Source organism: Enhydra lutris, unplaced genomic scaffold (genome assembly GCF_002288905.1).
Source record: "Enhydra lutris kenyoni isolate GAN:26980312 unplaced genomic scaffold, ASM228890v2 scaffoldscaffold26, whole genome shotgun sequence".
NCBI classification, from domain to species: Eukaryota; Metazoa; Chordata; class Mammalia; order Carnivora; family Mustelidae; genus Enhydra; species Enhydra lutris.
The window spans coordinates 4,067,848-4,080,384 of NW_019154110.1; the positions used below are offsets into that span (position 1 = coordinate 4,067,848).

The following is a 12,537-nucleotide window of genomic DNA, read 5'->3' on the forward strand; positions in this document are numbered from 1 at the left end:
TAAGTTTAAGTCCCATAATGGGTGTAAAGATTACTTAAAAATAAAATCTTTTAAAAAATGCAAATTAAAAAAAAAAAGACATACCAAAAATCCCAGGAAATGTTATCCATAACCAGCAGAAAAACTGATCAACAAAAATAGACCTCAGAATGAAAGGGAAATTAGCGGAAAAAGGCATTGGTTATTCTAAATATCTATAAGCATTTAAATAAGAATATATACATAATGAGGAGAGAAAATAAAAAGGAAAAAAACCAAAACAGAACAAAATGGAACTTCAAAAGATGAAAAATACAATTCAGAAATTTAAAAATGTACTAGATGGGACTAACAGTATATGTGACGTTGAAGAAAACACATAAATTTTTAAAAGATCCATTAATATGGAGACATGAAAATAAGAACTAACCATACAATGTACAGACAAAAAAAGAAAAAATATATATAGGATCACAGTGACTGTGGAGCAATATTAAGTGGTCTAACATACATGCAATTGGAGTACCACATGAGAGGGTGAGCTAAAAAAAATTATTAGAATAATGACCAAAAATTTAATTTTGATGGAAACTGTAATCCCACAGATTCAAGAAACTCAATAAACACTTCCATGATAACTTCAAATGAAGATGAAGGTACAGCACAGTAAATTTACTGAAAAATCAATAATAATAAAAGTCTTAAGACTAGTCAGAGAAGAGAAGACATATTTCCCACAGAGAAACAAAAATAAGAATGACTGCTGAATTCTCATCTGAAATTGTACAAGTCAAAAACATAATGGCATGATATCTCTCATGTACTTAAAAAAAGGGTCAATCCAGACTACCAGATACAGTAAAAATTTACTTTAAAATTGAAGGTAATTCTACACACCTATCAGAATGGCTAAAGTTTTTTTTTAAAAAGCAATTATAACACCAAATACTATGAAATAAGCTAGTCACAAAAGGCCAAATACTGTATGATTCCTTTCAAATATTATATAATTCCAAGGGGTTGGGGAGAGGGGGAAATGAGGAATAATTGTTTAATTGATACAGAATTTTAACTGGGGAAAGATAAGAAGTTTTAGAAATGGCTGGTAGAGAAAGTGGCACAACAATGTGAATGCACTTAATACCAAAGAACTTACGCTTTTTTTTTCTTAAGAGTTTATTTAGGGGCACCTGTGTGGCTCAGATGGTTAAGCATCTGCCTTCAGCTCATGGTCCCAGGGTCCTGGGATCGAGTCCCATGACGGACTCCCTGCTCTACAGAGAGCCTGCTCCTCCCTCTCCCTCTGCCTGCTGCTCCCCCTGCTTGTGCGTACTCTGTCAGTCAAATAAATCAATAAAATCTCAAAAAAATATATTTTATTTATTTGATGGAGAGAAAGAGAGAGAGAGGAGGAGAACACAAGCAGGGGAAGTGGGGCAGGAAGAAGCAGGTTCCCCGCTGGGCAGGGAACCCCACTTGGGGCTCAAATCCTAGGACCCTGGGATCATGACCTGAGCCAAAGGCAGACACTTCACAACTGAGCCACCCAGATGCCCCACACAGAACTATACATTTAAAAATGGCTAAAATAAATTTTATGCTACATATATTTCCCACAATTGAAAAAAATGCTAGTGAAGATATGAAGAAACTGGATTACTCACATACTGTTAGTAGAAATGTAAAGGTATTTATTTATTTGAGGGAGAGAGAGAGAGAAAGAGAGCACACATGCTAGGCAGAGGAAGAGGCAGAGAGACAGAGCCTCAAGCAGACTCCATGCCCAGCATAGACCCTGAAGCAGGGCTTGATCCCACAATCCTGAGATCATGACCAGAGCTGAAACCAAGAGTCCAAGCCTCAACTGAATGAGCCACCCAAGCTCCCCTCATTAGTAAAAATGTAAACTATTACCAACACTTTAGAAAAGTATGGCAGGTTCTTACAAAACTAAACATGTGTGGTATAGGACCCAACAACTGAACTCTTGGATATTTATCCCAGATAAGCAAAACATATTCACACAAAACCTATAACATTTGTATGCTTGTACTTCATTTGAAGTAACAAAAAACTGGGAAACACCCAAACATCTTTCAGTAGGTAAATGGTTAAACAAAACATGGTACATACATACTATAAACTACTACTTTGCAATGAGAACAAACCACGGGTGCATTTAACAACTTAGATGAATCTCAAGCAAATCATCCTAAGTGAGAAAAAGCTTATTTCAAAAATTATAAACTGTGTAATTCCACACAATCTCTAAATGTCAAAACTGTAGAGATGAAGAACACAAGTGATTTCAGGAGTTGGGGTGGGTAAGGGAGAGAGGTAGCTGTGACAATAATGGCAGCACAAGTGATCCTTGTGATGGAACTATTTTGTATTAACCGTGATAGCTGTCATGGGAATCTACATATGTGATAAAACTGCACAGAACTAAATATATATACATAGAGGAGCGCCTTCAGCTGGGGTTGACTGACTGCCTTCAGCTCGGGTCATGATCCCCAGGTCCTGGGACTGACCTCCACACTGGGCTCTCTGCTCAGTGGGGAGCCTGCTTCTCTCTCTCCCGCTCCCCCTGCTTATGCTCTATCAAATGAATAAAATCTTCAAAAAACAAACTCACACATAAAGGAGTTAGGCAAAACTGGTAAAATTTGAATAAGGTCAAGTGAACTGTATCAATGTCAATTTCCTGCTTGGGATATTACACTATAGTTACCCAAGATGTTACCACTGGGGGAACCTGAGTGACGAGTCGATAAGATCTCTCTGTATTATTTCTCATAACTGCATATGAATCTACAATTCTATCAAACAAAGGGTTTCTTTCAATTAAGGTTAAATAATTATCAAGCAAAAACTGTGAGAATTCATTAACAGCAGATGTGAACTATAAGAAATGTTAAAGTAGGGTGCCTGGGTGGCTCAGTTGGTTAAGCACCTGCCTTCAGCTCAGGTCATAATCCCGGGGTCCTGGGATAGAGCCCTGCATCTGGCTCCCTGCTGAGTGGAGAGCCTGGTTCCCTCTCTTCCCACCCCCTGCTTGTGCTTTCCCTCTTGCTATCACTCTTTCTCAAATAAATAAACAAAATCTTTAAGGAAAAAAAAAAGAAAAATACGAGAGTACATACCCAAAATTGAAAGCAGGGGCTCAAAAGAGATACTTGTATACCACTATTCATAGCAGCAATACTCACAAGAGCCAAAAGATAGAAACAACCCAAAATCTATCAATAGATGAATAAACAGGGGTGCCTAGATAGCTCAGCTGGTTGGGCACCCGACTCTTGATTTCAGCTCAGGTCATGATCTCGGGGTCATGGGACTGAGCCCCACTTGGGCTATGCACTCAGTGCCGAGTCTGCTTGAGATTCTCTTTCCCTACCTCTCTGCCCCCACCATCTATCTCTCTCTCTCTCTCTCTCTCTCTCTCTCTCATAAATCTTTAAAAACATAGATGAACAAATGAACATGTGAGATACACACACACACACACACACACACACACACACAAAATGGAGTTTTCAACCTTTTAAAAAGGAATAAAATTCTAAGATACACAATTACACAAATGAGCCATGAAAACATTATGCTAAGTGCAATAAGCCAGACCCTGAAGGACAAATACTGTATGACTCCACTTATATTAGCTACCTAGAAAATGTAAATTCATAAAGACAGAAAGAACAGAGGTTACCAGGCCCAGGGAAGTTGGGGTTGGGATGGAAGCTGTGCTTTAATGAATACATAGATTCTGTTTTGGATGATTAAAAAAAAAAAAGTTCAAGAAATGAATAAGGGCTGGGGCGCCTGGGTGGCTCAGTGGGTTAAGCCTCTGCATTCACTCAGGTCGTGATCTCAGGGTCCTGGGATCGAGCCCTGCATCGGGCTCTCTGCTCAGCAGGGAGCCTGCTCCCTCTTCTCTCTCTGCCTCCTTGTGATCTCTCTCTCTGTGTCAAATAAATAAATAAAATCTTAAGAAAAAAAAAAAAGAAATAAGGGCAATGGTTACACAACACTGTGAGTACATTTAATGCCACTGAACTATACACTTTAAAATGGTTCATTTTATGTTATGCATATTTTAACACAACTGTTTAAAGAATGATGAAATGTACCAAAGATGAAAAGGGATTATTTCATAATGAGAAAAGACAGTTCAAGAATACATAATGAGGAGTGCCTGGGTGGCTCAGTGGGTTAAAGCTTCTGCCTTCGGCTCAGGTCGTGGTCCCAGGGTCCTGGGATGGAGCCCTGCGTTGGGCTCTTTGCTCAGTGGGGAGCCTGCTTCCTCCTCTCTCTCTGCCTGCCTCTCTGCCTACTTGTGATCTCTGTCAAATAAATAAATAAAATCTTAAAATATATATATATATATATATAATGATCCTGAGCACCTGGGTGGCTCAGTTGGTTAAGCGACTGCCTTCAACTCAGATCATAATCCCAGGGTCCTGGGATGGAGTCCCACATCAGGGGTGAGGGGGTGTCACTGCTCAGCATTGAGTCTTCTTCTCCCTCTTCCTCCATCCCTCCCCCCGCCCCACTCATGCCCTCTCCCTCTCACTCAAATAAAATCCTTAAAAAATATTTAAAAATTAAAAAATAAAAATATACAATTCTAAATGTGTATGTACCTAATAAAATTTCAAAATACATCAAGAAAAACTGAAAAGAAAAAGACAAATGAATAATTATAGTTGATATTTCAACATTATTCTATAGTTGGGCAAACAGGAAATCAGTAGGTACACAGAAACTTACACTCAAATAACTTGACCTAATTCACATTTATAAAGTACTCCATCCGACAAAGAATACACATTCTTTTCAAGTGCTTACGGAACATTAACCTAACTACACCATACACTGGGCCATAAAACAAGCCTCAACAAATAGAAAGAACTACAATGGACTCTCTGACAACACAGAATTAGAAATTAAATTAGAGGAGTATTCCTAAATATTTGGAAATCAAAGAGTTCTAAATAACATATGGTAGGGTACCAAAGCTGCTGCCATCAAGTCTGAATCTAACACTGTCCTCCCGCCCACCTGCCTGCCCAGAGGTGTACCCCAATTCCTATGGTTCTAAATCCAATATGGCAACTTTCAAGGATCAGCTGATTCAGAATCTCTACAAGGAAGACCAGAGCCCCCCACAGAATAAGATTACAGTTTGTTGGAGCTGATGCTGTTGGCACGGCCTGAGCTATCAGTCTCTTAATGGAGGACCTGACAGATGAACTTGCTCTTGTTGATGTCACGAAGACAAATTGAAGGGAGATATGATGGATCTCCAACATGGCAGCCTTTTCCTTGTACCAAAAATTTTCTCTGACAAAAACTACAACATGACTGCAAACTCCAAGCTGGTTATTATCACACTTGGGGCATGGAGAAATGCATGGAGCAAAAAAATAATAATAAAAAATAAAAATTAATTTAAAAATGCATGGAGCATTTCTCTCATAGGAGAAAGCCCTCTTAATTTGGCCCAGCATAAGGGGAACATCTTTACATTTATCATACAGCCTAAACTGCAAGTTGCTTGTTTCCAAACCAGAAGATATCTTGACCTACATGGCTTGGAAGATAAGCAGCTTTCCCAAAATACCTTGTTACTGAAAGTGGCTGCAATCTGGATTTAGTCCAATGCCATTACCTAATGGCGGAAAGGCTGGGAGTTCACCCATTAACTGTCATGGGTGGGTACTTATGGAGCATAGAGACTCTAGTGTACCTGTATGGAGTAAACGCTGCTGATGTCTCCCAGAAAAATCCATGCCCTGGCTCTGGCACTGATACAGATAAAAAACAGTGGAAAGAGGTTCACAAACATGTTGTCAGTTGACAATGCTTACGAGGCGATCAAATTGAAAGACTATACAACCTGGGCCACGAGACTGGTGGATTTGGCAAAAAGTAATGAAGAATCTTAGGTGGATGCATCCAATTTTCACCATGATTAAGAGTGTCTATATAATAAAAGATGATATCTTCCTCTGTGTTCCTTGCATCTTGGGACAGAATGGAATCTCAGATGTAGTGAAGGTGAATTTGACCCCTGAAGACAGAGGCCCATTTGAAGAAAAGTCCAGATACACTTTGGAGGGTATACAAAAAAAGAGCAGCTGTTTTATTTTTTAATTTTTTAAAAAGATTTTATTTATTTGACAGAGATCACAAGTAGGCAGAGAGTCTGGCAGAGAGGCAGGCAGCAGGGAGAGGGAGCAGGCTCCCTGCTGAGCAGAGAGCCCGATGCAGGGCTCAATCCCAGAACCCTAGGATCATGACCTGAGCCGAAGGCAGAGGCTTATTAACCCACTGAGCCACCCAGGTTTCCCCCCCCCTTTTTTTTTTTTAAGATTTTATTTATTTATTTGGTAGAGAGAGACACAGCGAGAGAGAAAACACACGCAAGGTAGAAGCAGGCTTCCCACTGAGCAGGGAGCCCAAAGTGGGGCTCAATCCCAGAAACTGGGATCATGACCTGAGCCGAAGGCAGACGCTTAATGATTGAGCCACCCAGGCTGTAGCACCCCAAGAGCTGCTGTTCTGAAGTTTTCTAATGTTGTACCACTTAACTGTCTATGCTACAACAGGATTTTAGTAGGAAGTTGTGTGTATTATTACCCTTAGTATCTGTTACTCTAGTAATATTAAAATGACCTAAGAAAAACATCAGTTTCCTAAAGTTACAGATAGGAATAGTTCACAAACCATTGCGGCTATATCCAACGCTGGATGATACCTATCTCATGTAGTCCTGAATTGGTTAATGTAAAATAGTCCCACCACCTCTGCCAGTGTTGCATATGCTGCAGTTCCTCTTCAAATCAGGTATGTATCTACTGTGTTATTTAACTCCTGGTTCCTTCACCCAACATGTCTAGTCCAACTACATCCTGGGATACTTGAGACACTCCTCCTCTGCCCCTCCTTGCTGAGAGAGAGAGAGAGAAAGGAAGAAAGGGAAGGAGGGTAGGGGGAAGGGAGGAAGGATATCAGTTCTACATAAACTTGTCTAGCATATAAACACTTACCAACCTAACTTATGAAGTCCACAATACCATGATACCAAAACCAGGCATGAACAAGAATCTACAGGCCAGTATCTCCCATGGATATGAATGCAAAAACTCTGAACAAAATATCAGCAAGTAGAACCCAGGAACTTAAGAAAATAATAATGTATCATCATACTAAGTGGAGTTCAACCCCGGGGTGAAAATCAATCAATATAACTCACTATATTAGACTTAAGAAGCATAATCATATGATTTCAGCAGAGGAAAAAAAAAAAAAAAAACAGCATTTGACAAAGTTCAATTCATTCCTGACAAAAACTCTCAGAAAACTGAAAATAGAAGGAACTTCCTTAACTTGATAAAGAGTATCTACAAGAGCCCTAAAGTTAATATCATATGTAATGATGAAGGACTAAATACTTTCCACATAAGATGCAGAACAATGCAAGGATATCCATTGTCGCCACATCTATTCAAGGTTATACTGAGTGATCTAGCCAGTGCTATAAGGGGAAAAAAAAAAAAAAAAAAAAAAAAGGAGGCGGGGGAGGAAGAGAAAGGTATGCATTCACATTAGAAAGAAGAAATAAGGGGCGCCTGGGTGGCTCAGTGGGTTAAGCCGCTGCCTTCGGCTCAGGTCATGGTCTCAGGGTCCTGGGATCGAGCCCCGCATCGGGCTCTCTGCTCTCTAGGGGAGCCTGCTTCCTCCTCTCTCTCTGCCTGCCTCTCTGCCTGCTTGTGATCTCTCTGTCAAATAAATAAATAAAATCTTTATAAAAAAAAAAAAAAGAAAGAAGAAATAAAACTGTCTTTAATCAAAACATAACTGTCTACTTAGAAAATCCCAAATAATCTATAAAATAGCTACTTGAACTTAGTAATAAGTCAATTTACCAAGGTTGCAAAATACAAAGTCAATACACAAAAATTAATTATATTTTTACACAGTTATTAACAAAATTGAAATTTGGAGGGAAAAAAGTAACATTTACAATAACACCAAAAATCTTCAAATACTTAGGGATAAACTTAACAAATATGTACAAGATTTGTATGCTAACTACAAAGCCCTGATGACAGAAATCAAAAATAAACTAAATAAATGGAGAGATATACCCTAGCGGTAGACTGGAAGATTTGATACTGTTAAAGGGTCTCCAAAATGACAACTCAATTTGTCCTGCAAATGAAAGAGGGGGACGTCCTCAAATTCTTTGTAGCAGGAACCCACTTATCAGGTGGTTGACTTCCAAATAGAACAGTTCATCTACAAAAGGAAGAGTGGTGGCATCTATACCATAAATCTAAAGAGAACCTGAGAGAAGCTTCTGCTGGCAGCTCGTGCCATTGTTACCACTGAAAACCCAGCTGATGTCAGTGTCATATCATCCAGGAACTGGCCAGCTGATGTTTGCTGCTGCTACTGGAGACACTCCTATGGCCAGCCGCTTCACTCTGGAAACATTCACTAACCAGATCCAGGCAGCCTTCTGGGAACCAAGACTTTTGGTGGTTACTGATCCCAGGGCTGACCACCAGACTCTCACAGAGGCATCTTATGTTAACCTGCCAAACCATTCTGTGTTATAGACTCTAATCTGCACTATGTGGACATTGCCATCCCTTGCAATAAGGGAGCTCACTCAGATGGTCTGATGTGGATGCTGGCCCAGGAAGTTCTGCACATATGTGGCATCGCTTCCCATTAACATCCATGGGAGGTCAAGCCTGATATCTACTTCTACAGAGACCTGGAAGAGACTGAGAAGGAAAAGCAGGCCACAGCTGAAAAGACTGTGACCCAGGAGGAATTTCAGGGTGAATAGATGGCTCGAGATCCTGAGTTCACTACAACTCAACCTGAAGTCACAGACCAGTCTGAAGGCATACAGGTGCCCTCTGTGCCTACTCAGCAGTTCCCTACTGAAGACTGGAATACTCAGCCTGCCACTGAAGTCTGGTCAGCAGCTCCCACTGCTCAGGCTACTGAACAGGTAGGAACAATCAATGAGTGGTCTTAAAAGCTGCTCTTCCACAAAGGCAAACAAAATGGAAATCAGGTTGATGGAAAATAAAGTTTCTTAAAACAAAACAAAACAAAAATAAATAAATAACCTAAATGTAAAACCTCACAATTTAAAACTTCTATATGAAAGTACTGAACAGAAATTTTTTGTGATCTTGGTTTATGCAAAGATTTCTTAGATATAAAACCAAAAGCACAACCCATAAAAGAAACTGATAAGCCAAACTTCATCAAAATTGAAAATGTTTGTTCTTTTAAAGATAATATTAATAAAAAATGAGCCCGAGAGAAAAGATGTGCAAAACACATACCTAGTACAGGGCTTAATCCTGAATATATAAAGATTCATAACTAAATAATAACAAACAGCCCAATTTTAAAATGGAGGGAAGGAGCAAATAATTTGAATAGACACTTAGCTAAAAAAGAAATACAGATCGCAAATAAGCACAAGAGACATCAAGGAAATGCAAATCACAATCACATTAGCCTCTTCCCCATTTAGGATATGGGCTAAACTTAATGACTCACTTCCAAAGAAACAGTAGGAAAAGAGAAAAACAGTAACTTCACAGCAGTGAAACCTAGCAACACTACATTAACCAAGTGAGGAAGGCTAATATCATCAGTGTTGTCATGTGGACATCATGTACCTCCTGATAGATGTCCTGGTGAAGACACGACACATCCATGGTATTCTTTCCAAAAACCCATCACCTCAGGCTAATCAGGAGAAAAATATCAGACAAAACTAGATGGGAGACATTCTTCAAGATACAGAGCCAACACTCCTCAAGACTATCAAAGGTATGAAAAATAGTAAGAATACAAAGTACTGAGAAACTATCACATTCCAGAGGAGACTGTGACAGAAAGAGAACAGATTAATGGAAAAGTTGGTGAAATCCAAATAAAGTCTGCAGTTTAATTAATATGTAACATACACATATCAGCTTGGGTTTCGATGTAAGTACCATGAAATGTAGTCCCAGGATATTAATTAATTACAAAGGGGAAAATAATAATTACAGTGGAGAAATATGGAAAACACCACTTAAGCAAATGAACCAGGTTAACATTAACAGTAGTAAGACCTATCAACATCATGTGTCATATCCCTGACATAATGCACTGAGAAGGGATATATATCATTCTGCAGTATTCTTAACAAATACATATCCTCAAACTAATCATGAGAAAACACTAAACCTGCCCAAACTGAGAGACATATTAAAAATAACTAACCAGTACTCAAGTGTTAACATTTAAAAAAAAAAAAAAAGTGTCAAGGTCATAAAAGACAAGGTACCGTCACAGATTAGAGAAGACCAAAGGCACATAATAAACTATAATGTGGGATCCTGAAACTGAGAAGAGTTATTAGTGGAAAAAGTGGTAAAATTCAAGTAAGGACTAAGGTTAAGTTCATAATATTACACCAATGTTGACTTCCTTGTCTTGGTAATTATTCTACGGTTATATAAGATTAGGGCTGAAAGGCATATTTGAACATTCTACAAACTTTGCAACTTTTCTGTAAGCTTAAGATTATTACAAAAAAAATTTAAACACATTATAGTGTATCAATTAAAAAGCTGGAAAAAAATATGAAAAAGAATGCCCAATTCTAGTGAATCTCCAAACTTAGAACCTCTTAATTCTGAGAGCTATGTATTAAAATGACATCCCAGCACTTACTTTCATTTCTATAATTAATCTAATGGAAGAAATATTAAATCTTCACAATACTTCTCCACAGTTAATGAGTTTTTTTTAAAGATTTATTGTATTTATTAGGGCACCTGAGTGGCTCAGTTAAGTGTCTGCCTTCAGCTCAGGTTCCTGGGATTGAGCCCCACATCGGGCTCCCTGCTCAGTGGAGAGCCTGCTTCTCCTTCTCCCACTCCCCCTGCTTGTGCACTCTCTGTCAAATAAATAAATAAAACCTTTAAAAAATAATAAATAAAAAAATTATTTATTTGACAGAGAGAAAGACAGAAAGGGCAGGGTGACGGGCAAAGGGAGACAGGGAGACCCAAGCTGACTCTGCACTGAACACACAGCCAACTGCAGGGTTCAATCCCATGACCCTGAGATCATGACCTGAGCAAAAACCAAGAGTCAGATGCTCATCTGACTGCACCACCCAGGCACCCCACAAAGTTAATCAATTTTTATGATATGGCAGAGTATTAGCAAATGAGAAATCCATTTTATTGTAAGCAATTACTCTAACAGCTCTTAAGGACAATCACACACAAAAAAGCAAAACATCCATAAAAAATGTAATAAATATCAGTTTTTATCATTATGTTGAAAGAAATAATTATCATAGCAAATCATTAAAGTTTAATAATGCTCCATGTTCCAATGTCCAAATATACACAGTAACTCATGGGGGAAAAGGTACTGTAAGATCAAGCATTCTTCTATCAAGCTTAAACCACTTGCTTTCATTTAACTAGACAATATCAAAACCAAAATAAGCATAATTCACTCAATATTTACCAGGACTTCACCAATTCCCAGGCACGACCCTAGATGCTGGGGATTCAGAAATGATTAGATGGGAAAGGCAAATAAAGGAACAACTGGAATCTCATTTAACAAATATTCTTTAAATAATAAAAGATGAAAAAAAATAATAAAATATGAATGAAAGATAACCCTGCCTTGGGGCACATGGGTGGCTCATTGGGTTAAGTGTCTGACTCTTGATTTCATCAGGTCATGACCTCAGGGTTGTGACATCAAGCCTTGCATGGTGCTCCACATTCATTCTCTCTCCCTCTCCCTCTGCCTATTCCCCTGCTCATGTATGCTCATGTATGCTCATGTTGCTCTCTCTCAAATCTTAAAATTAAAAAAAAAAAAAATGGCAGGGGGCCTGGGTGACACAGTTGGTTGAGCAACCAACTTGGTTTCAGCTTAGGTCATGATCTCAGGGTCATGAGATTCCTATGAAAGAGCTCCTCACTCAGCGTGGGGTCTGCTTGAGATTCTCTCCCTCTGCCCTTGCCCCCCCCAACTCATGCTCTCTCTATATAAAATCTTTAAAAATAAAAATCTTAAAGAAAAATTGTCCAGGGGCGCCTGGGTGGCTCAGTGGGTTAAAGCCTCTGCCTTCGGCTCAGGTCATGATCCCAAGGTCCTGGGATCGAGCCCCACATCAGGCTCTCTGCTCAGCAGGGAGTCTGCTTCCCCCTCTCTCTCTCTCTGCCTGCCTCTCTGCCTACCTGTGATCTCTGCCTGTCAAATAAATAAAAAAATCTTAAAAAAAAAAAAAAGAAAAATTGTCCAAATTTAGTGTATACATTTTGATGAGTTTGCACATTACCACACACTTGCTTGTGTACTATCACAAGCAAGTGATATACCATCACAGCAACCAAGGTACTAAACACATCCATCACCTCCAAAAAGTTCCTTGTGTTCTCTTGTGGTGTGTGTTTCTTTGTTTTGTTGGTCAGAACATGTAACATGGAGCTA

The 12,537-nt window shown here is 39.1% G+C and overlaps 1 protein-coding gene and 2 pseudogenes across 1 annotated transcript in view; 2 read left to right on the forward strand and 1 right to left on the reverse strand.

Annotated features, from left to right (window-relative positions):
• Positions 1-12,537, reverse strand: part of LOC111151808 (TAO kinase 1) — a 174,950-nt gene that overhangs the window by 139,702 nt on the left and 22,711 nt on the right. The window lies entirely within an intron of this gene.
• LOC111151433 lies at positions 5,094-8,049 on the forward strand (annotated as a pseudogene).
• Positions 8,185-9,043, forward strand: LOC111151434 (annotated as a pseudogene).